This window comes from Rattus norvegicus, chromosome 4, assembly GCF_021556685.1.
Source record: "Rattus norvegicus strain SHRSP/BbbUtx chromosome 4, alternate assembly SHRSP_T2T, whole genome shotgun sequence".
NCBI classification, from domain to species: Eukaryota; Metazoa; Chordata; class Mammalia; order Rodentia; family Muridae; genus Rattus; species Rattus norvegicus.
In genome coordinates, this window is record NC_141537.1 from 43,529,897 (window position 1) to 43,554,943 (window position 25,047).

Sequence of the window (25,047 nt, forward strand, 5' to 3'; positions counted from 1 at the left end):
CTTCTCATGCCCAGGTCCTTTCCTTCCTCTGCCTCCATGATCATTTTGTTCCTCCTTCTAAGTGATATTTAACCATCCTCACTTGGGTCTTCCTTCCATTTAATTTCTTGGGGTCTGTGTGGCATATCATGGGCATTCTGTAATCTTTTGCCTAATATCTGCTTATCAGTGAGTACATACTCTGAATATCCTTTTGGGTCTGGGTTACTTACCTCATGCAGGATATTTTCTAGTTCTATCCATTTGCCTTCCAAATCAATTTTAATAACTGAATAGTATTCCATTATATAAAGGAATCACATTTTATGTATTCATCTTCAGTTGAGGCACATCTGGGCTGCTTCCAGTTCCTGGTAAATATGAATAAGACCTCTATGAACATAGTGGAGCACATGTTCTTGTTTTATGTTGGAGTATCTTTTGGGTATGTGCCCAGGAGTGGTATAGCTGGATTTTCAGGTAGAACTATTTCCAATCTTCTAGAAAACTGCCAGATTGATTTCCATAGTGGTTGAACCAGTTTGCAATTTCATCATCAATAGAAGAGTGTTCCTCTTTCTCCACATCCTTGCCACTATGATGTGCTATCTCTTGAGCTTTTGATCTTAGCCATTCTGATTGGTATAAGGTGAAACGTCACAGTTTTTTGATTTGCATTTCCCTGATGGCTAAGGATATTCAACATTTCTTTAAGTGTTTCTTGGAAATTTTAAATTCATCTATTAAGAATTATGTTTATCTCTGTATCACCAATCTATAGTTTGCCTATTTTTCCTATTGACAGTGTTCTTTGCCTTTCAAAAGCTTTTCAGGTTCAAATGGGCCCTTTAATTAATTATTGATCTTAGACCCTGAGCCATTGGTGTTCTGTTTAGGAAAGTTTCTCATGTACCAATGCTTGAAATTCTATTTTCCACTTTCTCTGTCATCAGATTCAGTGTATCTGGTTTTATGTTGATGTCCAAGACCCACTTGGACTTGAACTTTTTACAAGTAGATAAATATGTATCAATTTGCTTTCTTCTTTATACAGACAGCCCACTCTCTCCCTCTCTGTTCAATATAGTACTTGAAGTTCTAGCCAGAGCAATTAGACAAAAAAAGAGACCCAGGGGATACAAAGAAGTCAAATATCACTATTTTCAGGTTATATGATAGTATACATAGACAACCCCCAAAATTCTACCAAAGAACTCCTCAATATAGCAAATATAGCTCAATATAAAGTTAACTCAAAGAAAACAGTAGCACTTCTTCATACCCACGATAAGCTGAGCTTGAGATTCAGTAAACAATACCCTTCACAGTAGCCACAAATAACAAAATTTCTGGGTGTATGTCTTAGTTAGGATTTTAGTGCTGCGAATAGACACCTTGACCAAGGGAACTCTTATAAGGACAACATTTAATTGGGGCTGGCTTACAGGATGAGAGATTCAGTTCAGTATTATCAAGGTGGGGTCATGGCAGCATCCAGGCAGGAATGGTGCAGGAGGAGTTGAGAAGTCTATATCTTTATCTGCAGGCCTCTAAGAGAAGACTAATTTCCAGATAGCTATTTAAAATAGCAGAAGAAAACCCTCCTCTGAAAACAAAAAGTACAAATAATCAGTCATTTAATTAAAAAGTAATGAGGCCATGATCAAGCATATTGAAAGCCCCCAATTCAATCCCCAATACTCAATTAGTAAAATGGAGTAATGGTAGAATAAAATCACTGTACTTTGATACAGGTTCAGTACCAAATACTCTCAGGACACCTAGAAAACCAATTGCCCACAACACGAGTATTACTTAATAATCCAGGTACACCACCAGAGATATATAATGAAATGTCCAGTGTCTACTTGGTGGAAATACATGTGAAATCAGCTGAAGTCCTTAGAGTTAAAGTAGAAGGACTAGTTATTGTCTTTTCCTGTGAGACTATCTGCTCCCAGAGAATCTAAGCATGCCATCTCTCATCCTCTCGTATTTCATGGATCTCTAATCAGATAATAACAAATCAATGTGTTAGTCAAACATACACAAATACAATTGATATTGAAGAACAAACTTTTTGTTATGCATTTTGTTGTTATCACTGCACACATATCATAGACTCTGAGCCTCTTGAGTCATTGCTGGTGTATGTCAAAATTGTACATTACTGTAACATCTACACTGAGCTCCTCTGCACCACATTATACCTAGAACTGCTATGGAAATTCTAGGAAAGAAGTTAACAAGAAACTTAGCAATGGTGTGATCCCAGAGTTAAACCACTTGTTCTATACTTAGAGGAAAACAGGATTGATAGACAAAAGACAAGCATGTAAGACTCTAATGCTGTTGAATGTGGCTGAAGTACAGTTTCTTATGTCCATTCACTCTCATCAGTAGTTTTCTGGATTCCCTTGATGATGACATTATTTTTGGAGACTTTTCTATTCTACCACATGACCCTCTGAAGAATTTGAGTCGCATTGCTGCTCAAATTCTCGCTCTTCGTCCCTTCACTCCAACCTACAGTGGTTCATCCTGTCTTTTCATGCAAGGACTTACAAGAGCTGAAGGTCATTAGAAAGATGGCACTTGGCCATCTATAGCATCTATATAGCTCTGTAAGAAGAACCAAATACATTTCTAGACAACTGTTAGTAATATCAGTTGTTCCTGAAGCTCCTGTTTCCTTATATTGCTTCAGTGGGCAGATTTAGCAGATTTTTCTCAATCCCATATCAACTGTAACAGCTACAACACTGGAAGCGTGCATACACCCTTTTAACTTCTGTTTTAACGTGGCTGTTGAATATTATAATCAAAGAAACCTTGCACAATAATATAGTTATATCAATGAAATACAAGGTTTATGTTTTTAAAATGCTATTTTCTTTCAAGCTATGTTACTTCCAAGAACTAGTCCTAAGGAGATCATCATGCAAGTAATGAAAGGTATAAGTGCAAGGAAGGAAGGAACTAATGCTTCAAAATGAAAATCTTCTACACTCCCAGGAATTACACCTTGGCTAAAGAAAGTATTCTTTATTCAATCATCGGAAATATTATTCTGATGTTAAAATTCTTAGATAAGTAAATATTAATATGTATGCAAATTTGAGCCCTCTGCCCCCCAAATCCATTTAAGGCAAGATAACTTGTAAACTGTATAAAACGTACCTGAACTGCAGATCATTTAAGTTCCCATAAAACATTGTAAAGCCACCTTAGAAAATGGTTCAACAAAATCATAGAAATACAATACCATTATAAAAATCAGTCACATTATATAAAAAGTTGACAATGTATATGTGGCCACTATCACTGACTTCTGCCAGAAAGTGTCCTTTCTCTGTACATAGCTGACTATATGAAACTTTACGTCTTAACTCCATTGAGTGCCTTCCCTGGCTTCCAATTTGAGACATACTTGGACACCAAAGATGATATATACTCTCATTTGATTGTTAAGTAGCCCTTAGTTATTACATCCATCCATTTCTCTGGTGAACTTCAAAGAGGAGTCAAGAAAGGAGCTTTGTAATTCCCTTTTAATAAATCTAAGAAATAATTAATTCAGCATTTTTATATGGTACTTTTTGCTTACTTACTAACTTAAAAATCTGTAATATGTAATATTGTATAAGAAATCTAATATTTTATAAAATATTAGATCCATTTTTAAAGGAATTAAATGATAAGGAAGGACCCCTAACTAGTAAAGGAAGCATTTCCCATGCCTTCCAACTTTTGAAGACTCCCTGAGTCTCTCCATTATAGTCCTCAATTTCTCATTCTAAATCTGTCATGCTTTGGGCTTAGATTCTCAACTTAGTACATAATTTATATTTCTTTCTAAAAATACTTCTGGCACATGTATATGACTAATGTATATTTATAAATTCAGCCTAGTCACTGTATTACTCAGATCTTTTTCATTATTTCTCTCAGTATTCTTCATCTGTCAAGAGAGAAGAAATTTTTAACCTCTCTCCAAGTGATCATCATCCTGTAACTTACTCTATATTACTTTGTAAAGAACTTTTATTGTTCCATCTTAACTATAGAAAATAATCACTTTATATACTTCAGACATGCATGTACAGTACCTTGTCACATTTATTCCTTAACTTTTTTTCCTTCAGTACACTGGCCCTCTTCCTCTTCCTGAAGAGTTCCCCTTCTCCCTTCTACATTCGTGTTATTTTTAAATTACTATTAAATGTCACCTATGGGAAAAAACATGTTGTTCCAGTTACCATTCTACTGCTGTGAAGATAAATGGTAAACAAGGAAATTTATGAAAGGAAAAAGTACTTGGAGGCTTACCTATACTTTGAGCTGATGAGTCCATGACCGTGCTACTGGGTAGAATGGCATCAGTTAGGCAGGAAGGGTGCAGAAGCAGTGTCTGACATTTTTTATCTGATCCTCAAGAGGAAGGCAGAGAGACAGACTAGACCTCCCTCAATGTCGGCCTCAAGTGAAACCCCTCTTCCAAAAGGCCACACCTCCTGTTCCTACCTAAACATTCCACCCACCAGGAATCAAACAGTCAAATATGAGTCTGGGGATGGGGTATTCTCATCAAACCACCATACATGTGGTATTTGTACTATTGATCCTGGATCATTTTGTTTTATATACAATATGATTTTGTTTTTAATAGTTCTCAAGAATTTTGAACAATGTATTCTTACTCTATTCACCTCCTCTTCTTCTCCTTAATCACTTACAGATACATACCCACTTCAGTTCCTTTCTGAACTTGTCTTTAAAAAAAAAAGTCTATAACCCATTGATTCCAATATGTTCTATCCATATACTTCTGTTTGTTGGGGCAGGGGGCAAACCATTAGAAGAACACAGTTGACCTACTAATAGCCATACCCTTAAATAAAACTATCTCTCTGTTCTATGGGAGCCACAAACTGTCAATAGCTCTTCACCTACTGTGGAGGGCTAGTAAGATCCTCCCCCTACTCAACGCTAGAATGTTGATTGACTTGGTCCTGTATAAGTCTGATGTGAACAATCACAACTCCCGTGAGTCTTGCTGAAAATTCAGATTTGCATATATAATTTGGAGTACCTGTAGATCCCTGGAAACTAGTAAGGAACGTCTATGGAAGATGAAAGAAAGATCTTAAGGGAGGAAAATAGTGTAAGTAACATAAAGGAGGAGAGATGAATAACAGGGAGGAAGGTTAAAGGAGGGATAGGGATGGTATAATTAGTTCCTTCTTATTGGATATTGTATTTATTTACATTTCAAATGTTATCCCCTATCCAGTTTTCCCTCCCCCAAACCCATATCAAATCCTTCCTCCCCCTGATTCTATGAGGGTACTCCCCCACCCAACTACCCACTCCTACCTCACATTCCCCTAAGCTGGGACATCTAGCCTGCATATGACCAAGACTTCTTGTCCACTGATATCCAACAAGGCCATCCTCTGCTACATATGCAGCTGAAGCCATGGGTCCCTCCCCATGGTTTGTCGTTTAGTCCCTGGGAGCTCTGGGGGTTCTGGTTGGTTAAGATTATTGTTTCTCCTATGGGGATGCAAACCCACTCAGCTCCTTCAGTCCCCATGTTCAGTCCAAGTGTTGGCTGCGAGCATCCACATGTATATTTGTCAGGCTCTGGCATAGCCTCTCAGGAGACAGCTACATCAGGCTCCCGTCAACAAGCCTTTCTTGGCATCAGCAATAGTGTCTGCGTTTAGTGTCTGTATATGGGATGGTTCCCCAGGTAGGGCAGTCTCTGGATGGCCTTTCCTTCATTCTTTGCTCCACACTTAGTCTCCATACTTTCATTAGACAAGAATAATTCTGGGATAAAAATTTGGAGACGGGTAGTTGATGTGATTATGCAAGTGAAGGCAGACAAGATACGATGAGTCCTGACATTGGACGAGAAGGAAGGGAGAGAGGAGCAGAGGTTTTAGAAGGGTAGGGAGAAGCAGGAGAGAGGAGTAATGAGTGGAACTAGTACATGAATTCAGCAGTGACCCCCAAACAGGCTTTATAACCCTACATGCTTGTGGAATGTGAAAAGAGTCACAAATTGCTAGTACAGAGTTTCCTCTTAAAATAAAGAGATACTAGAAGGCTAAGATAGCAAATTCCATCTTGCAGCCTCATCTTATAAATTCCATGATCTCTTATCTATTAGCTTCATTGCAGTCATTTAATGAAAATTCATAAATAATTCTAGTTTATTATTTTGTATTATTTCTATCCATCTAAACTGAAGATCCTGAAAAACTGATGTCTTATGTCTCTAGATTATACTGAATTTCTCATGAATTTGATTTGTTGAGGACAGGAGGGCAGGCAGAATAGAAAGACATGTAAGAAAGAGAGAGAATATAGCATTGTTGGGATTATCGTAGTACCCGATTTCAAATCATAACACTGCGTTGCAACATCAAAATGGGCAAAGAACTGACATTCCTGTAATAAATTGAAAACAGATCACAGAAATAAATACAAATGGCTACACCCATAACATTCTCTACAGAACTGACAAAAGCATGGGGGATTTTTCCATCTTCTGAGATCTTCAATTTCTTTCTGCAGAGGCTTTAAGTTCTTATCATACAATTGGTCAAAAAATGGGCCTCAACAGGTACAGAAAGATAGAAATAATCCCATGCGTGCTATCGGACCACCACGGCCTAAAACTGGTCTTCAATAACAATCAAGGAAGAATGCCCACATATACTTGGAAATTGAACAATGCTCTACTCAATGATAACCTGGTCACGGAAGAAATAAAGAAAGAAATAAAAACTTTTTAGAATTTAATGAAAATGAAGGTACAACATACCCAAACTTATGGGACACAATGAAAGCTGTGCTAAGAGGAAAACTCATAGCGCTGAGTGCCTGCAGAAAGAAACAGGAAAGAGCATATGTCAGCAGCTTGACAGCACACCTAAAAGCTCTAGAACAAAAAGAAGCAAATACACCCAGGAGGAGTAGAAGGCAGGAAATAATCAAACTTAGAGCAGAAATCAACCAAGTAGAAACAAAAAGGACCATAGAAAGAATCAACAGAACCAAAAGTTGGTTCTTTGAGAAAATCAAGAAGATAGATAAACCCTTAGCCAGACTAACGAGAGGACACAGAGAGTGTGTCCAAATTAACAAAATCAGAAATGAAAAGGGAGAGATAACTACAGATTCAGAGGAAATTCAAAAAATCATCAGATCTTACTATAAAAGCCTATATTCAACAAAACTTGAAAACCGGGTGGAAATGGACAATTTTCTAGACAGATACCAGGTACCGAAGTTAAATCAGGAACAAATAAACCATTTAAACAACCCCATAACTCCTAAAGAAAGAGAAGCAGCCATTAAAATTCTCCCAACCAAAAAGAGCCCAGGTATAGATGGTTTCAGTGCAGAATTCTATTAGACCTCCATAGAAGACCTCATACCAATACTATCCAAACTGTTCCATGAAATTGAAACGGATGGAGCGCTACCAAATTCCGTCTATGAAGCCACAATTACTCTTATACCTAAATCGCACAAAACTCCAACAAAGAAAGAGAACTTCACACCAATTTCCCTTATGAATATCGACACAAAAATACTCAACAAAATTCTGGCAAACCGAATCCAAGAGCACATCAAAACAATCATCCACCATGACCAAGTAGGCTTCATCCCAGGCATGCAGGGATGGTTTAATATACGGAAAACCATCAACGTGATCCATTATATAAACAAACTGAAAGAACAAAACCACATGATCATTTCATTAGACGCTGAGAAAGCATTTGACAAAATTCAACACCCCTTCATGATAAAAGTCCTGGAAAGAATAGGAATTCAAGGCCCATACCTGAACATAGTAAAAGCCATATACAGCAAACCAGTTGCTAACATTAAACTAAATGGAGAGAAACTTGAAGCAATCCCACTAAAATCAGGGACTAGACAAGGCTGCCCACTCTCTCCCTACTTATTCAATATAGTTCTTGAAGTTCTAGCCAGAGCAATCAGACAAATCAAGCAAAAGGAGGTCAAGGGGATACAGATCGGAAAAGAAGAAGTCAAAATATCACTATTTGCAGATGATATGATAGTATATTTAAGTGATCCCAAAAGTTCCACCAGAGAACTACTAAAGCTGATAAACAACTTCAGCAAAGTGGCTGGGTATAAAATTAACTCAAATAAATCAGTAGCCTTCCTCTACACAAAAGAGAAACAAGCCGAGAAAGAAATTAGGGAAACGACACCCTTCATAATAGACCCAAATAATATAAAGTACCTCGGTGTGACTTTAACCAAGCAAGTAAAAGATCTGTACAATAAGAACTTCAAGACACTGAAGAAGGAAATTGAAGAAGACCTCAGAAGATGGAAAGATCTCCCATGCTCATGGATTGGCAGGATTAATATAGTAAAAATGGCCATTTTACCAAAAGCAATCTACAGATTCAATGCAATCCCCATCAAAATACCAATCCAATTCTTCAAAGAGTTAGACAGAACAATTTGCAAATTCATCTGGAATAACAAAAAACCCAGGATAGCTAAAGCTATCCTCAACAATAAAAGGACTTCAGGGGGAATCACTATCCCTGAACTCAAGCAGTATTACAGAGCAATAGTGCTAAAAACTGCATGGTATTGGTACAGAGACAGACAGATCGACCAATGGAAAAGAATTGAAGACCCAGAAATGAACCCACACACCTATGGTCACTTAATTTTTGACAAAGGAGCCAAAACCATCAAATGGAAAAAAGATAGCATTTTCAGCAAATGGTGCTGGTTCAACTGGAGGTCAACATGTAGAAGAATGCAGATCGATCCATGCTTATCACCCTGTACAAAGCTTAAGTCCAAGTGGATCAAGGACCTCCACATCAAACCAGACACACTCAAACTAATAGAAGACAAACTAGGGAAGCATCTGGAACACATGGGCACTGGAAAAAATTTCCTAAACAAAACACCAATGGCTTACGCTCTAAGATCAAGAATCGACAAATGGGATCTCATAAAACTGCAAAGCTTCTGTAAGGCAAAGGACACTGTGGTTAGGACAAAACGGCAACCAACAGATTGGGAAAAGATCTTTACCAATCCTACAACAGATAGAGGCCTTATATCCAAAATATACAAAGAACTCAAGAAGTTAGACCGCAGGGAAACAAATAACCCTATTAAAAAATGGGGTTCAAAATGAAACTCAAGATGAATGATCAAAATGTGAATGCTTCACTCCTTCTTTAAAAGGGGAACAAGAATACCCTTGGCAGGGAAGAGAGAGGCAAAGATTAAAACAGAGACTGAAGGAACACCCATACAGAGCCTGCCCCACATGTGGCCCATACATATACAGCCACCCAATTAGACAAGATGGATGAAGCAAAGAAGTGCAGACCGACAGGAGCCGGATGTAGATCGCTCCTGAGAGACACAGCCAGAATACAGCAAATACAGAGGCGAATGCCAGCAGCAAACCACTGAACTGAGAATAGGACCCCCGTTGAAGGAATCAGAGAAAGAACTGGAAGATCTTGAAGGGGCTCGAGACCCCATATGTACAACAATGCTAAGCAACCAGAGCTTCCCGGGACTAAGCCACTACCTAAAGACTATACATGGACTGACCCTGGACTCTGACCTCATCGGTAGCAATGAATATCCTAGTAAGAGCACCAGTGGAAGGGGAAGCCCTGGGTCCTGCTAAGACTGAACCCCCAGTGAACTAGACTGGTGGGGGGAGGGCGAAAATGGGGGGAGGGTTGGGAGGGGAACACCCATAAGGAAGGGGAGGGGGGAGGGGGATGTTTGCCCGGATACCGGGAAAGGGAATAACACTCGAAATGTATATAAGAAATACTCAAGTTAATAAAAAAAATGGGGTTCAGAGCTAAACAAAGAATTCACAGCTGAGGAATGCCGAATGGCTGAGAAACACCTAAAGAAATGTTCAACATCTTTAGTCATAAGGGAAATGCAAATCAAAACAACCCTGAGATTTCACCTCACACCAGTGAGAATGGCTAAGATCAAAAACTCAGGGGACAGAAGATGCTGGCGAGGATGTGGAGAAAGAGGAACACTCCTCCATTGTTGGTGGGATTGCATACTGGTACAACCATTCTGGAAATCAGTCTGGAGGATTGTCAGAAAATTGGACATTGAACTGCCTGAGGATCCAGCTATACCTCTCTTGGCACATACCCAAAAGATGTCCCAACATATAACAAAGACACATGCTCCACTATGTTCATTGCAGCCTTATTTATAATAGCCAGAAGGTGGAAAGAACCCAGATGCCCTTCAACAGAGGAATGGATACAGAAAATGTGGTACATCTACACAATGGAATATTACTCAGCTATCAAAAACAACGACTTTATGAAATTCGTAGGCAAATGGTTGGAACTGGAAAACATCATCCTGAGTGAGCTAACCCAATCACAGAAAGACATACATGGTATGCACTCATTGATAACTGGCTATTAGCCCAAATGCTTGAATTACCCTAGATGCCTAGAACAAATGAAACTCAAGATGGATGATCAAAATGTGAATGCTTCACTCCTTCTTTAAAAGGGGAACAAGAATACCCTTGGCAGGGAATAGAGAGGCAAAGATTAAAACAGAGACTGAAGGAATACCCATTCAGAGTCTGCCCCACATGTGGCCCATAGGTATACAGCCACCCAATTAGACAAGATGGATGAAGCAAAGAAGTGCAGACCGACAGGAGCCGGATGTAGATCGCTCCTGAGAGACACAGCCAGAATACAGCAAATACAGAGGCGAATGCCAGCAGCAAACCACTGAACTGAGAACGGGACCCCCGTTGAAGGAATCAGAGAAAGAACTGGAAGAGCTTGAAGGGGCTCGAGACCCCATATGTACAACAATGCCAAGCAACCAGAGCTTCCAGGGACTAAGCCACTACCTAAAGACTATACATGGACTGACCCTGGACTCTGACCTCATAGGTAGCAATGAATATCCTAGTAAGAGCACCAGTGGAAGGGGAAGCCCTGGGTCCTGCTAAGACTGAACCCCCAGTGAACTAGACTGTTGGGGGGAGGGCGGCAATGGGGGGAGGGTTGGGAGGGGAACACCCATAAGGAAGGGGAGGGGGGAGGGGGATGTTTGCCCGGAAACCGGGAAAGGGAATAACACTCGAAATGTATATAAGAAATACTCAAGTTAATAAAAAAAAAAGTTCTTATCATATCGATCTTTCACTTGCTTGGTTGAAGTCACACCGAGGTATTTTATATTATTTGGGACTATTATGAAGGGTGTTGTTTCCCTAATTTCTTTCTCGGCTTGTTTCTCTTTTGTGTAGAGGAAGGCTACTGATTTATTTGAGTTATTTTTGTACCCAGCCACTTTGCTGGAGGTGTTTATCAGGTTTAGTAGTTCTCTGGTGGAACGTTTGGGATCACTTAAATATACTATCATATCATCTGCAAATAGTGATATTTTGACTTCTTCCTTTCCGGTCTGTATCCCTTTGATCTCCTATGTTGTCTGATTGCTCTGGCTAGGACTTCGAGAACTATATTGAATAAGAAGGGAGAGAGTGGGCAGGCTTGTCTAGTCCCTGATTTTAGTGGGATTGCTTCAAGTTTCTCTCCATTTAGTTTAATATTAGCTACTGAGGGAAGGAGTAGGGACTAGGGGGATTTGGCCTGGAAACCGGGAAAGGGAATAATAACAATTGAAATGTAAATAAGAAATACCCAATATAATAAAGATGGAGAAAAATTAAAGATAGTAGTGTCAAAAGCATTCTCAAAATATAATGTGCTACAATTATAGGTTTTGGAAGAAGTTTATGGGGGCTGAGTTGATATTGCATTCAAATCAGAAAGAAACTGTAACTAAGTTTAACTATTGGCCAGGTCATCATGTTTATGTGTAACAAATCATTCTCATTATTTCATTCCCATATTCCATATCCATTGACATCTAGAAATATAAAAGTATAAACATCATGTGACTTCAGAGAAATTGTTACAGAATAGTCCTTGGGTCTGATTGTAGTTTAATATATCTGAAGAACAAAAACATCTAGTATTAAACACATGATGAAATTCATCTTTTAAGGATTATTTTATTTGACTGAATAGGGCATGTGATATACATGTAACAGACAACACTCCATTGGGTAAACTTTCTGTCACATTCTGTCTGAGACAGTTCTGCAAACTGGTCTGCTAAGAACAAACAAGACAGCATAGATCAACTCAAGAGGCCTTAGGTATACAAAAGGACATAGATGAGTAAGTTTATATTAAATATGTTATTTTTATCCTTATAGTTCATTCTTTTCCATGGCATTTAAATTAATAAGGAAGATATAATGACAGAAATTGCCATAAACTAGAGTAATTAAAACATTTTTTGACTTCATAAAATTTTTTATTACATTTAAGTATTTGTATGTCACATTTTGTAAGGACCTTCACCCCACAGGACCCTGTTCTTTTTTTTGTTGTTGTTGTTAATATAAGTATATTGAGCTTTATTGGTATTTGAAAAGTTGATTTATTCCAAGTAAATTTTTTTTATTAACTTGGGTATTTCTTATTTACATTTCGAGTGTTATTCCCTTTCCCGGTTTCTGGGCCAACATCCCCCTAACCCCTCCCCCTCCCCTTCTTTATTGGTTTTCCCCTCCCCATCCTCCCCCCATTGCCACCCTCCCCCCAACAATAACGTTCACTGGGAGTTCAGTCTTAGCAGGACTCAGGGCTTCCCCTTACACTGGTGATCTTACTAGGATATTCAATGCTAACAGGACCCTGTTCTTGATACTAAAGTTATACCAGAAGAAAAAAGTCTCAGATCCTACTTTTATACTGTGTAAAATAACTTGGAATTACCTTGTGGATGGATTGGCATCTGTAAATAGGAAGAAGACAAATTTGGATGGCAACTAAAAACATTGTGAATACTACATACTTAGTTTTCTGATACCTGGATAAAGATTATCTGAAATTTTTATCTAAAAATAAGTATTTTAATTTTAAGAAATTTCTCTATGACCTGAATAATCATGAGCTGCTTAACTTTTTTTTTCAAAAAAACTGCATCTTCCTTGAAAGTTAAATAAATTCAACATTTTTATGTGTGTAGCCAGAGAACACATTATTATTTACATTTTCAAAGAAAAAACTTATAATTATGCAGTGACCTTTTTGCTGATTTGGTGAATTCTGAGGTATTCCTAGTCCTTCACAACACAAAAATATTGTTTATTCAGTGACTCAATTCTAAAGTTTTCTGACTGCATTTAAGTGCAGTTAGTTTATTACTAGTATAATTTAGTTAAAAGGAGTATTTTTTGCTGAACAAATTTATAGTAATCATTTTCCAAATTGTTTTGAAGTAGCACTATTTGCATAGCATTTCAAAATCTTTATTAAAGGAAAACTGAGGATGCTAGTCATGAAAATAAGAGCAGAGTGATAATTGTCTTTGAGTTTCATAGATTTGCACAGAATATATTCCGGAAAACATTACATGAACTTGGCCAAACTCATCAAATATCCAATAAAGTGACATTTATATGACAAATTATTTTATTGATAAGAAATGTTTTATTTTGATAAAAGTATAAAGATATGAGTTATAAGATGTAAGACTCCAACACAGATGAATCATGAAAACACCTTGAATCTTAATGTCTGCAACTGTTATTTCCACTCTGTTCCTATACATATATTCTTTTAACCTTTTCCTTAAATTGTATTTTATCTCACTGTTCTGATACTAGAATGTATTAATTGTAATATATTACCAGTTTGTTCTAAGTTCTTTATGATACTTGTTAAAATATGGTAAGGTATTATGCAAGGACATTTTCAATGGGATATTATAGTAAGAAAGTAGTGTTTGATTCAATTCTTTGTTTTGTTTGTGTTTTGATTTTTTGTTTTGTTTTAGTTTTGTTTTGTTTTAAGTTTATTTTTATTGGATATTTATGTATTTACATTTCAAATTTTATCCTCTTTCCTCCTTCTGCCATACCGCCTCCCCCTCCCCCTGCTTCTATGAGGGTGCTCCCACTCCCACCCACCCAATCCAACCTGAGCACCCTGGCCTTACCCTACATTGGAGAAATGAGTCTTCACAGGGCTTTTCCTACTGTTGATGCTGGACAATGCCATCCTCTGCTACATATATGGCTGGAATCATGGGTCTCTCCATGTGTACTTATTGGTTGGTGGTTTAGTCCCTGGGACATCTAGTGGGGTCTCATTGGTTGATATTACTGTTCTTCCTATTGGGTTGCAAACCCTTTCAGTTCCTTCAGTCTTTTCTTTAACTTCTCCAGTAGGGTTCCCTTGTTCCATCCAATGGTTAGCTGCATCCATTCTAATAAGTATGAGTAGGGGTCTGGCAGAGCCTCTCAGGAGACATCCAAATTCAGCTCCTGTCAGCAAGCACTTCTTGGCATCAGCAATAGTAACTGGGTTTGGTGGCTGTATGTGGGATGGATCTCCAGGTGGGAGCGTCTTTTGAGTATGTGCCCAGGAGAGGTATAGCTGGGTCCTCAGGTAGTGGAATGTCCAATTTTTTAAGGAAGCACCAGACTGATTTCCAGAGTCGTTGTACCAGTTTGCAACCCCACCAATAATGGGGGAGTGTTCCTACATTCCAGCCAGCATCTGCTGTCACCTGAGGTTTTGATCTTAGTCAGTCTGACTGGTGTGAGGTGGAATTTCAGGGTTGCTTTAATTTGCATTTCCCTGATTACTAAGGATGTTCAACATTTCCTTTAGGTCTTCTCAGCCATTCTATTTCTCAGCTCAGAATTCTTTGTTTAGCTGTGGACCCCATTTTTTTAATAGGGTTATTTGATTCTCTGGTGTCTAACATCTTGAATTTTTTGTACATATTGGATATTAGCCCTCTAATGGATGTAGGATTGGTAAAGATCATTTCCCAAACTTTTGGCTGCCGTTTCGTCCTGATGACAGTGTGTTTTGCAATTTTATGAGGTCCTATTTGTCAAAGAGAAACTACAACACTTCCAGATAATATACTTTTATGTAAAAGACAGTGACTGAATGTCAAGCTGCCTATGTACTTGTTATTGAAACAGATAACCATGGACAACATTCAAAGTCAGAGGTAACAAATGAGCAATGCTGGGAAAAGAAATTCCATTTCACACCAACAATTTTTAAATATTATAGCATTAAATATAATTTTTAAAATAAATTTAAAATTTTATACTTCTAGGTGAATTAAATAAAATCAAGAAGAAATTCTTAGGAAAAATCAATGATAGAATTAACCCAAAAATAATAAAATATTCTGATATGGTATCTGTTTGATTAGCCTTTACCATCTACTGATAAACATGTTAATGCATGAATGTGAGAAATTAAAATTAAAAGGAAGATACAGGAGGGATTCAGAAGGAGTTGGGCATTTGGGAGCAACAAAGAGGAAATGATAAGGAACTGGATTTGGTAGTGAGCAACTCTGATCCCAGCATTTGCTAGATTGAAGTATTAGGACAAAGGCCAGCCTAAGAACTACATAACCCTGTCTAAAGACTCTTCTTCCACCTCACAGATCAAGCACAAAGAAGAGAATATCATGATCTAAATGCCAAACACTCAGGATTATTAATTACATTTCATGCACAGGTATTAGCGAACATGCACCATTATATGTTAGTTAAAGTAAATTTTACTTCAAAATTTTCATAGATAAGTAAGACTGTTAATGACTTTTCCACATATGAGTCTCCATAGCATCTGTTAGTATTCTGCTAATTATCCAACAATTTGTGAACTACAGTCAATACTAACTTGAGTTCTCTCTACTCTGTGACAAATATCTGAGGTGTCTTTAACAAAAGGGTCTTACCATCAAATTCTAGAATCTAGAACAGTGACAGGAAGCTGTATTGTTTTGAGGATCTCAGGAACACCTCTGACCAATGAATCACAAAGAGATGTCCTACACCTAACACTGAATTATATACATATATATATACATACATATATGTATGTATATGTAAATATAAGTGTCTGTGTAAGTGTGTAAGTTGATAAGATAGATTGTTGGACCCAGTGAAAAGGAAAATGTATGTGTGAATATATGCATGAATGTATGTGTTTTTCTATGCACATTTGCTTGTGCATAAGTGCTTCATTTCTACAATTTTTACAGCATGATTCTCTTTTCTTCATTCAAGAAAAGTTAATTGCTCCAAGTGTCCCTCTTGCATGGCTAGTGAGAGGCAAGGCTCCTGGCAATAGAAAAAAAGACCCCTTGCAGGAAATCTTCTACTGAATTCCCTGCTGCTATACAGTATATGTGAATTTCCAGAGAATTATAAATTAAGTTTCTAAAATAAGAGTTAAATTTTTCAGCACTTATCAAGCACAGAAGATTATAAAGTGAAAATTATAAAGTAAATAAGAGTTAGGTTTTTCAGCCCTTATGGAGCACAGAGAATCAGATACTTAAATAATAATAATAATAATAATAATAATAATAGAAATAAAGAGTTAAGTTTTCTTAGTGCTGAATGAAGCACAGAATAGTAATAGTAGATTACTATTACTAAATAAAGATGCAGCACTTAACGAAGCATAGAGAGTTAAAAAGAAGCTAATATTTCTTGTTACACAATAAACAAGAGTGTGTTTAATTTTTCAGAAGCCATCAGATTCTAGCATCCAGCATAGTTAGGTTAAAGGCCAGAAATCATCAGTCTTTTGACCTGCATTCATCTGACACTGTGCCACTTAAGCATCCATTCCCTAAGGCTGGCAGAATTATGGGAAGAGTCAAGTTGAATATCTTATAGGACATCTATTTTAATTTACAGACAAGATATATTCAGTGGATTGAATATTCAAACATTCATATAAAGATGACAAGACTTAGAACTGGTATTCTAAACCTGTTGGTTTGGACACATTTCAAGATCATATTTCAGATACCCTGCATATTAGATATTTACATTACAATATTTAAATCTAGAAAAATTATAGTTATGAAGTTATAACAAAATTATTTTATGGTAAGGGCTCACCAAAACATGAGAAATTGTATTAAGAAATCACAATATTAAGAAGGTTGAAAACCACTAAATTAGAATAATGAAGTATTTAATGCCATAATTACTCAGTATTGTAAGTATCATAAAACCAAATTTGAACAACAACTTTATACTAATCCATGCAAACAGAAGATTTTGGAAGGAAACCTCCATCACAAGGAGGGTAATAACACCCCCAGAAAAACACAAGAAACTAAACATTTCACAGCAAACACCAAAATAGAATCACACACATAATATCACCTCCAGCAATAAAAATAACAGGAACTAATAATCACTGTCTTTAATATCTCTGAACATCAATGGATTCAATTCCCCAATAAAAAGACACAGGCTGACAGACTAAATACACGAACAGGACCCAGCATTTTGCTGCATCCAGGAAACACACTGCAGTGACAAGGACAGCCACTACCTCAGATTAAAAGGCTGGAAAGCAGTTTTCAAGCAAAAAGTCTCAAGAAACAAGTTGAAGTTGCCATTCTACTATCTAAAATAGACTGTCAACCAAAAGTTATCAAACAAGATAGTTAAGGACACTTCATACTCATCAAAAGAAAAATCCACCAAAAGGAAATCTCAGCCCTGATCATCTATGCAACAAATGCAAGGGCACTCACATTTGTAAAATAAGCTTTACTAAAGCTCAAAACACACATTGAGACTTATACCAACGGGCAGGTCTTTGAAACAGAAACTAAAGGAACACAGTGGAACTAACAGAAGTTATAAGCCAAATGGATTTAACTGATATCTACAGAGCATTTCACCACAAAATAAGAGAATATACTTTCTTTTTGTTTCTTTTTTATTGGATATATTTTTATTTATATTTCAACTGTTATTCCCTTTCCCAGTTTCTTGTACATAAGCCCCCATCCCATACTGCTCTCTCTTCTGCTATAAGGATGTTCCCCCTCCCCAACCAACCCCCTTCCCATCTCAAGTGGGATCTCATAAAGCTGCAAAGCTTCTGTAAGGCAAAGGACACTGTCATTAGGACAAAACAACAACTAACAGATTAGGAAAATATCTTTACCAATCTTCCATTTGATAGAGGGCTAACATCCAATATATACAAAGAACTCAAGAAGTTAGACTCCAGAGAGCCAAATAACCCTATTAAAAATGGGGTACATTTTGAATTCCTCAGTTGAGGAATATCGGATGGCTGAGAAGTCCTTAGAGAAATGTTAGACATCCTTAGTCATCAGGGAAATGCAAATCAAAACAACTGGGAGATTCCACCTCACACCAGTCAGAATGGCTATGATCAAAACTCAGATGACAACAGATGCTAGTGAGGATGGGGGAAAGAGGAACACTCCTCTATTGTTGGTAGGATTGCAAGCTAGTACAACCACTCTAAGAATATACTCTCTTTTCAGTACCTCATGGTACCTTCTCCAAAATTGACCATATAATCAGACATAAAACAAGCCCCTATTGATACAAGAATACTTATATAATCTCATGTATTATATCAGATTGAATCTCATGCACTCTATCAAATCACTATGAACTAAAGCTAGACTTTAATAACAACAAGAACAACAGAAAGCTTACTCTTGGAAACTGGATAATGCTCTTCTCAGCTTGGTCAAGAAGAAAAATAAAGCGATCAAAGACTTTACAGAATACAATGAAAATGAAGGCAGATCTTACCCAGACTTATGAGACATAATGAAAGCAGTGTTAAAAGGAAAATTCATAACACTAAGTGCCCTTATAAAGTATTGGAGAGATCCCATACAAACAACTTAACAGTACACCTGAAACCTCTAAAACAGAAAGGAGTAAATATATCCAAAAGGAGTGTACTTCAGGAAATAGTCAAGCCCAGCACTGAAATAAACCAGGTAAAAAGAGAGAACAAAGCAAATAATGAACAATACCAAGAGCTGGTTCTTTGAGAAAATCAATATGATAGATAAACCTTTAGCCAAACTAACTAAAAAGAACAGAGACAGCAACCAAATTAACAAAATCAGAAATGAACAGGGAGACATAACAACAGAAATGGAGGAAATTCAGAAAGGCATCAGAACCTACTACAAAAGCCTTTATTCTACAAAACTGGAAAATCTAGATGAACTGGATGGTCTTCTAGACAGAAACCATGTATCAAAGTTGAATCGGGATCAGATAAAACATCTAAAGAATTCCATAACACCTATGGAAATAAAAATAGTTATCAAAAACATCCCAACCTCCCCGCTCCCCTCAAAAAAAGAACACTGGTCTAGATGGTTTTACTGCATAATTCTACCAAACCTTCAAAGAAGAACTACTACCAATACTCCGCAAACTATTCCATGAAACAGAAACAGAAGGAACACTACCTAATTAATTCTATGAAGCCATAGTTACTCTGATACCTAAACCACACAAAGACCCTACAAAGAAAGAGAACTTCAGACCAATTTCCCTTATTAATATTGATACAAAAGTACTCAATAAAATTCTCACAAACTGAATCCAAGAACACATCAAAACTATCATTTACCATAATCAAGTAGCCTTCATCCCAGATATGCAGGCATAGTTCGATATGCAAAAGTCCATCAACATAACATACATACTACATAAACAAACTCAGGAAAAAATATGATCATCTCATTAGATGCTAAAATGCCTTAAACAAAATCCAATACCCTCTCATTTTACAAGTCCTGGAGAGATCAGGAATTCATGGCACATAACCAAGCATAATCAAAGCAATATATAACAAACCAATAGCCAACGTCAAACTAAAGGGAAAGAAACTAGAAGCAATTTTACTGAATTCTGTTACAATACATGGTTGCCCACTCTCTCCCTGTCTATTCAATATAATAATTAAAGTTCATGTTAGAGCAGTTAGACAGCAAAGATGATCAGGAGTATACAAATTGGAAAGGAAGAGGGCAAAGTATCACAATTTGTGGATGATATAATAGTATATATAAGTGACCCCAAAATTCTACTGGAGAACACCTACAGGTAATAAACAATTCCAGCAAAATGGCAGTATATAAAGTGAACTCAAACAAATTAGTAGTCTGCCTATATATAGTAAATAGATTGAGAAACTAGGGGAACAACACCCTTCATAATAGCCACAAATAATATAAAATATCTTGGTGAAACTGTCAGCAAGGAATTGAAAGATCTGTATGACAAGACTTCAAATCCCTGAAAAAGAAATAGAAAAAGACATCAGAAAATGGAAAGATTTCCCATACTCGTGAATTGACAGGATTAACATTGAAAATGACTATCATATCAAAAGCAATCTATAGATTCATCATAATCCCCATCAAAACTCTAACACAATTCTTCACAGACATGGAAAGTTCAATTTTCAACTTTATATGGAAAAATACCCATGATAGCCAAAACATTTCTCAATAATAAGAGAACTTCCAGGGGGAATCACCAACACTGACCTCAAGCTGTACTTCAAAACAATAGTGATAAAACCATACAACATTGGTATAGAGACAGACAGGTCAATCAATGTAATAGATTCAAAGACACATAAGTAAAGCTGCATAGGTTTGAACACTCGATCCTTGACAAAGAAGTCAAAAATATAAAATAGAAAAAAAGTATCTTCAATAAATGGTGCTAGTCTAACTGGTGGTCCGTATGTAAGAGAATGAAAATAGATTTATATTCACAACTCTGCCCAAAGCTCAAGTCTAAGTGGATCAGGGACATCAACATAAAATCAGATACACTAAATCTAATAGAAGAGAAAGTGGAAACGGCCTAAAAAAACAGGGGGAAATTTCCTGAACAGACCACCATTGGCTCAGGCTCTAATACCAACAATTGATATAGGACCTCACGAAACTAAAAAGCTTCTATAATACAAAGAACATATTCAATAGGACTAATCAGCAACATACAAATTAGAAAAAACAACTTCACTAATCCTATATCTTGCAGAGGGCTAATGTTCACAATATATAAAGAACTCATGAAATTATCCCCCCCAAAAAAACCCAAATAACCCAATTAAATATGGGGTACACAACAGAAGAATCCTGAATGACTGAGAAGCACTTAAAGAAATCTTCAAAGTTCTTAGTCATCAGTCAAATGCAAATCAAAATGACCCTGAGATTATATATCACACCAATCAGAATGGCTAAGATCAAAAATTCAATGTTTTCAGTGTCCAAGCAGGAACTTGAATAGTCTACCTTCACTAGATAAGCAGGGCCTCAAGTGAAGAGACAGGATTACTAATCCATAGTCAAAATTGCTGAACCAAAATTGTTCCAGTCAGAAAGAACTGCAGGCCAAAAATGGAGAAGAGACTGAGAAAAGGAATTCCAATGACTGGTCCAACTTGGGATCCATCACGAATAGGAGGTGGGGACACGGAGACTTGACACTATTACTGGTGCGATGATATGTTTACAGACCAGAGCTTGGCTTTGCTATCCTCTGAGAGGCCCTGCCAGCAGCTGACTGAGACAGAAGCAAATACTTACACTTAATTATTGGACTGAAGTCCTGTGGTTGAATTAGGGGAAGGACTGAAGGAGCAGAAGGGGAGAATGACCCTCTAGGAAGACCACCAGTCTCAAGTATCCCAGACCTGAGGGAGCTCCCAGAGACTAAGCCAACAGTCGGGAGCATACATGGGTGGTCCACAGCATGTATAGCAGATGCCAGACTGGTCTGGCTTCAGGAAAAGAAGATGTACTTAATCTCCCAGAGACAGCAGACTCCAGGGAAGGCAAAGGTCTGGTGTGTGGGAAGCACCCTCTAGGATGCAAAGGGGAGGTGGAATGAAATAAGGAACTGTGGGAGAGGGCACTGAGGGGAGCAATGACTAGAATTTAAGTAAAATAAAATAAAATAAAATAAATAAAAACCTGGGATCATCTAAAAATTCTCTAAGTGAAAGTGATTATGAGTGAAAAAGATTGAAGACCTTTGTTGTAGCATATTTTGTCTGAGTGTACAGAGACAATTATATTCACTATTTCTGCACCCAAAGTGGAAAAAGCTAGAAACAAGTTAAATATCCTTCCCGAAAAAATGGTAAACTGTACATTTACGTGACGTTCTCCTGAAAAGGAATATGAGTTACTAAAATTGATTATTTATACTCTAGGTTCAGGCTATTTTGTACTTAAAAATATGGAATGCTTCCCAAATTTGCACATCATCTTTTCATAGAGGCCAGTGCTAATCTTCTTTGTATTGTCCCAATTTTATTATTCACTGCCAAAGCAGAGTTAATGTGCTTATATTTATGTTCAATCATGTGACTAAATATAATTAAATTTATACATCCTAACTGCTATTAAAATTCTATAATTATGTAAATTGAGTTTTCTGTTTAATATTTTTAAATGGTAAATAAATTATAGTATATTCTGTAAAAAATTAAAGCACATAAGTCAGTTTTTTCACTTTAGTAAATGGTCAAAACCTATTTGGTAACCATAGAAACAAATCATAAATATAATCACAAATGGAATTTTCATGGTTTTGGTGGCAATTGGAAATTTTGAGCAGATTAATGGAATACAGAAGTTGTATAGATTTACATTAATTACATCTTTGATATTTTATTTCTTTGTGTATATGTGCATGGTTGTATGTTTATGGACATACATAAACATGTCTCCACATGTTTGCAAATGCATGTCAAAACAAGAGGATAACTACAGATGCTGTTTCTCCGGAAATAACTTACTCGCTTTTTTGAGACATGATCTCCCATTGGCCTAGAAATCACCAAAGGACTCTTCTGATTGGCCAGTGAACCACTTCCAATTTTGCTTTCCAGCAATGTGTATATGGAGGCTCACCATCATACTGGCTTCTTTTCTTTGTGATTAAAGTTTCACATTCAGATCTCCATGCTTCCGCAGCAAGTACTTTCCAGATACAACTATTATCCTGGCTTTCATGCTATTTCTTACAACAGAAAATAAGATTCCAACAGAGGAGATTTGAAGAAAATAATCTGTTCAAACTTGGCAATAGGAGGAGTACACAATTCTCTGCTTGTTTAATTATAGCCATAAGCCAGGCTCCCAGGTTTCTCTTACACCCATCTGTCTATTTCATTAAGCAAAGACTTATTCTGTATTAGTCAAACAAGAACATTTATTGCAAACCCTGGATGTGTTATCTCCCTTCAACTGCAGACATCACATAAACTAGGACTGTCTTTTTTTTTAATTAATCTATTCAATTTACAGCCTCCTTGAAGTTTCTCTCTCCTCTTCTTACCCTAGTCTTCCTCTGAATCCACTACTCCTCCATGTCTTTTCAGAAAATGAGAGGCCCCCATGCATATCAACTAGCCTTGGCATATAAAGTTGCAGTAAGATTAGGCATATCTCCTCCTATTGAGGCTAGAGACAGTAAATCGGATGAAAGGCTGTCAAAAACAGGTAACAGAATTGGAGACAACCCCATCTCTTGCTGTTAGGAATCTCACGTGAAGACCAAGTGCATAACTGTTACATATATGCAAAGGTCCTAGATCAGTCCCATGCATGCTCCATGGTTGGTGGTTCAGTCTTAGTGTGTGCCTATGGGAGGAGGTTAGTTGACTCGGGGACTTTTTGTGATATGCCCTCAAGCTCCTACAAGCCTTCATCCTCCTCTTCCTTAGGATTCCCCAAACTCAATGTTTGGCTGTGGATTTCTGCTACTCTTTTCATCAGTTGTTGGATGAAGCTTCTCTGATGATGGTTAGGCTAGGCTCCTGTCTTCAAGTGTAGCAAATTATCATTAATAGCGTCAGGGCTGAGCTCCATCTCATGGTGTTGGTCTCAAGCTGGGCCAGTCATTGGTTGACCATTCCCTCAATTTCTGCTCCATCTTTATCTCTGCATGTATTGTAGACAGGACAAATTGTAGGTCAAAGTTGCCATGTTGGTGTCCAACTCCTTCCATCGGAAGTCTTGTCTGGTTACAGTGGATGGCTACTTTAGGTTCTTATCCCTCATTGCTAAGATTCTTAGCTAGTGTCATCCTCATAGATTCCTGGGAGTTTCTACTGCCTTAGATTTCTAGCTAGCCCCAGACATGCCCTCCTCATTCCAGTTATCTCTCCCAGCATTCTCTTCCTTCATCCCTGACCTGATCCCCACTGTTCCCATCCCTATCCCCACTCCTATCTATCCAAGAGGTCTGTTTTGTTTCCTCTTCTTAGTGAGACTCACAGATTCACATATCTCCTCTAGGAAACCTGACCTATCTTTAAAGGGAATCCTTTTCTTATTGTTCTGATATGCACAGTTTAGCTAAGGTCATGATATCAAAGTTGGTAGTATACCATTTAAAGGTGGGTACAAAACATTTCAGACATTTTTTTTAATTTAGAAAGGAAAGAGGAGGGGGCAGGGAGGGAGAGATAGGAGGGCATTATGGTGTACAGCCTGGCTTCAGAACTCTCTGATCTAGCACAACAGAAGCCTCAGAGCAAATGAAAACATAGCTCTTTATTGTGATACCTCCAAGTTCCTGGAAACTAGTAATGAATTCTCCATTCTTATAAATTTGACTGTTATAGATAACTCACAAAAATGGAATTTTTTGTTATAATTAACTTCATGGTTTTTGGTACTTAATAGATGCTCTAACAAGATTCTAGAACAAAGTAGTTTTGCAAGCCTCTGTTGCTGGCATGATTCTAGTTTCCCTTTGTAATTTCATAGACACTATTAAAATAGCAGGAGTCATGACTGCTTATCTACTCTCTTCTTAAATGGCAAATTCCAATTATTATTTTACTATCATTTTATAATTAGAATTTATAAATAACTTTTGCAAATCTTCTCTGACCGTATAGTAGTCATAGCCAAATTTTGGTTTTGTTTCTATAACTATACTATAACTATTCAAAGTTATTTTAAATATTTTGTGGAAATTCAAATTTGTTCAGCTAATATGTCATGGAGGTATGTATATAGTAGCATGTCAATGTATCATAATATAAATAATAG

At 37.1% G+C, this 25,047-nt stretch overlaps 1 non-coding gene across 1 annotated transcript; it reads right to left on the reverse strand.

The window, feature by feature from the left end:
- Nucleotides 1-22,213: 22,213 nt before the first annotated feature.
- On the reverse strand, nt 22,214-22,316 carry Rnu6-210 (RNA, U6 small nuclear 210). The gene has a single exon (XR_015687290.1). It is a non-coding gene; the product is annotated as a U6 spliceosomal RNA (small nuclear RNA).
- Between the last annotated feature and the right edge of the window lie 2,731 nt (nt 22,317-25,047).